The following is a 4,087-nucleotide window of genomic DNA, read 5'->3' as shown; positions in this document are numbered from 1 at the left end:
ACAAGCAATGTTGCATAACACCAACATTTTCACCCAAAATTAGCAACCTGATTGAAATTAGACTCAAACAAAATTCAGTTCAATTATGTTTCATCAACTCAATCAGGTTCTCTCTGCATTTCATTCCGGCCTTCCACTTGTTCAGACTTATTCCTACTACCTTTTTAAAAAAAAAAAAAAAACTGTTTATTGAAGGTTTCTTTTTACATTGAAATAAGAACAATAGGTGGAGATTTGGTTTCAAGAACTGTCATTTACGGACATGTCACAATGAAATGATTAGAAATAAGAACTAGTACAAATAAGTAGAATGATTTATGATCAGCAGTTCTTCCAGGATTCTTCTGTGAGTGCACAAATAATCTCAAAAGATTTGGGAAGAAGAGAGGATCAATCATGACCTGGATGATCGATGTCAGTGGGCATCAAGCCAACAGGTAAAATCTCCTCCCTGTGGCAGGACTGCTCTGAAAACTATCGAAGAAGTGCCTTAAAAAAGCCTCATCATCCCGATTTGGACTTCACCAACATTAGCATTAGCTTCCCCGTTTTAGATGCCACCATTGTTGTTTATGCTAGTGTGCGGGAGGAACCAAGGACCGAGGCCACTGTAGGACCACTGGTCTCAAGTACCAGGGGACAAATTCAAGAGTGGTACAAAATACGGGGGGTCCAGTTGCTATATATCAGGCAGACACCACAATAGGATCGCTGGTCGAGAACAGACAAGACCCGGTTTTGTTTTAGAGCACATCAGTAGAGGGCAATTTATCACTCCCTCGCTATTGTGAATATGAACTGATACCATCAGAAAGGAGGACCAGGAACCAACTCAGAGGACTTCTTAGGCCCTTTCACGTCCTCTAGTGAAGATCTGTCCTTGTGGAAGAAGTGTGTTTCTGTTACTTGCATATCTACATGTTTACATCTCTTAGACACAAGATCAGGAAGAAAAGAACATTTTATTTTTCTCATTCACCCTTTTCTTGTTGAATATTACAAAAAGAAAATGTTTTATATTTAGTTATTTACATCAAAAGAATGTGTTTGGAGGTCTGTAAACTAAAATCAGCCACAACAACTTCATTTATTAGAACAATACACTATTTCCTATCATGATCTATTATTTTGAGTTATACTTTGGGACAAAAAAAAAAACATGTTTTGTTTTATTTATATATCAGTCACACATTTCTGAATGTTGGATGTGATGTGTTGTAAGTTATATTATCCCTGGCACAAACAATGGAATAACTCATTTTTAGTATTCAAATGTCTTATCAAATAATTATTTCAGTCTGAGTAATTGAACAAACAGACAACAAATAATAGAGTAGCTCAGCCCATATTGACAGTATGCTTGTTAAACTTTCACATGCGTGCATGATACTATTCTCATGAGGGGCATCATATCAGGTCACCTTTCAGCAGTCAAGAGCCTAAAACAGGGGAAAGAAACAAGCATCACGATCCTCCTGATCTAAAGATTAAATCAAACAAAACTTCACGAGAAACAAAAAGTAGCTGGACCCTTAACCCAACAAAAACACCAACAAAGCCAAAAGATGAACAATTATTGGTTTGCTGTGGAGATGATCCTGTAAAGAGCATATAAAAATGTTTGCTCTTGCAACTTTACCCAGCGCGTGCCCTCCTCTGCCTCCCCCAACTCTATCTTCACACCCCATGGAGCTCCAGCCCTCAGGCCTCGATGATCCGTCCTCATCCATCATCCTGAAGGGGGAGAAAAGGGAGATTCAGATTTCCTTTAGGGTAGATGCCGTTGCTGGTGCTGCCTACCAATCGTGATTGATGGGCGGGGTTACGGCAGGGCATCTGGGCCGATGCACACGGTTCATCCGGGGAGCGTCGTTGACGCCGCGACACCAGCTGGCCTCCCTACAGTACCGAGCGTCTGGAGCAGATTGTGTCGCTGCGCCGTCAAGGGACCTCCGCGAACAAGCATGGGTGAGAGCGTTTCTTGTTAACAGTGGCAGCAGACATGGCGGCAGCAGTGGGAGAGTCGTGCCGACACCTACCACTGTGAGGATGACACACATAAATGCACACTGATACTGCTGTTGCAATACTGTAACTAAGCAACAGGAAACCTCACGCACTGACCACTGACACTGCATAGTAATAGAAATATGGGTCAGTATCGCTTCCCCTCTCTTTCCTCGCTCTCTCTCTCTCTTTTTCCATTGTTTCTGCTCTCACAGCTGAATACGACCTCTGCAGATTCATCTTCCTCCACCTACTCCTGCTCTGTAACATTTCCTCTTTCTTCTGCACTGCTCTCCAGAGTGCTTTACACCCATCCTCCTCCACTACAGAGTCATCACAGACACTATTAGCTCCCTCAAGTCTTCTATTCATGCCATCTTCTGGATCCCCTCTTGTGCTGTGCACCCGCTCCCCAGAGCTGCGTTCACCTCCTTTGTCTCGTCGTCTGACCTGTGCAAGCCTCCTCTCCCACGCCACTTTCCGCCACGCCCACGACCTCTTCGTCCATCTTCAGAGGACTCACCTTACACCGAGAGTCATGAAAACAGAAACGGACAATTTTCCACAAACGATTTGCTTCATTGTTTTCTGGGGGGGGGCTGCAGTGGTCATCATTAATAACCGTCAGCGCCATCGAGCTGCCAGTTTCTGCGTCTCCAGGCCGATGTTTGTTGCAGCCTGTTGGCAGCGGTGCCAGGTTTCAGACCCTCCCATGAGCAGAGCGACGGAGAAGGTAAATCAGTCTGAACACACTGTGACACGCTGAATTCAAGAGGAACGCCGCGTGACAAACAAGCTGGAGAATATGGACAAATAAATTAGCTTTTTTTTTTTTTAAACTCCTCAAAGGTGGAATTGTAATTTTTGTTTTTTTTCCTGCAAACTGGAATTTATCCACAATTCATCATGAAGGTGCTAGAATAAAGATTAAGGGTCCGTCTCAGAGACTCTTTTGTACATCCCATGTATGGACACTCAAGCCGATATCTTAATCAAAATCAAATGAAAACAAAGCCCCAAGTGCTCTGATATGACTGCACATAGTAAAGATCACAAGTTTTTGAGTATGCATTATTTTTAAAAATTGCAATTCCTCTCATTTATTGTGGGAATATTCAGTGATAGAAAAAGATGCATTACTTAAATAAACACGTTGCACCTATGGAGCAAATGGAGCTTTTGACTGATTTACATTCAGGCAAATGCTGCGAAACTGTTGGATACTGACCCACTCGTGTCTTAAATGCACCCCAAAACCAGTAGGCAGCAAGTGAATCAGCGTGTCCCTGCGTCGTTATTATTTAAGGAAAAGATCATCCTGACCTGCAGTCATTCAGTGCAGAAGAGTCAAATTAAGAGGAAAATTATATAAAATTTAAAGTGATCAGTTTAATGATCATTTAATTTGAGGTGTTAGCCACAGTTTGTAAAGATTAATTAAAAGAGCATTTGCCTTCAATTTCAACAAAATCTGTTTACAGTTCATTAGAGTTTGTAATTGTAATCACTTAAAACTGTTGAATTAATAAGTAAGGGATTAGATATTGGTCTCAACTCAATAAAATCAAACTGCAACTCCAGAGAGGACAGTTTAATTCTCCCCTGGATTTGAATATGCATGCAGGTTCATCTGTGTTGGCCCAGTAATGGACTGAAGGGTCATCAAGGTTGTGTTTATTTTCTCTCAACAATGTGCTTTGGGACGGTCTAGAGTCAATCGTGTGGGCCAACATGGTGTCTTTGCTGCCAACATTTGATTGTCTCTTTATCTAATATCATTTCCTACACAGGCAAACAGCTCCCCTAAGGCCATAGCAACACACACGCAGCAGCCCCGAGTGCCTGTAGCTTATTTAAGGTACCTTTTTCTTGCGGCACCACCCACATAAAGACATTAATATCCTTTCACGGCAGACTTATGTGATTCTGGAAGAACACATCACAAAATTATCAAACTGTAAAAGGAAGGAAAAGTGCTTATCTGAGTAGACTTGACTGAATCCAGACTGACATAATGTATTTCTCAAAAATCCAACCTAATTTCCAGTTGCGTCTGTTTGCCTCTGGCTCCAAATTGCTA

The 4,087-nt window shown here is 41.9% G+C and overlaps 1 long non-coding RNA gene across 1 annotated transcript; it reads right to left on the bottom strand.

The window, feature by feature from the left end:
• Positions 1–722: 722 nt before the first annotated feature.
• On the bottom strand, positions 723–3,014 carry LOC115252022 (uncharacterized). The gene is made up of 3 exons (XR_003890467.1): positions 1,801–3,014; positions 1,640–1,734; positions 723–1,439 (listed from the first exon to the last, which is right to left on the bottom strand). It is a non-coding gene; the product is annotated as an uncharacterized lncRNA (long non-coding RNA).
• Positions 3,015–4,087: the final 1,073 nt, after the last annotated feature.

This window comes from Takifugu rubripes, chromosome 13 (assembly GCF_901000725.2).
Source record: "Takifugu rubripes chromosome 13, fTakRub1.2, whole genome shotgun sequence".
NCBI classification, from domain to species: Eukaryota; Metazoa; Chordata; class Actinopteri; order Tetraodontiformes; family Tetraodontidae; genus Takifugu; species Takifugu rubripes.
This window is presented reverse-complemented; position numbering and strand designations above follow the sequence as displayed.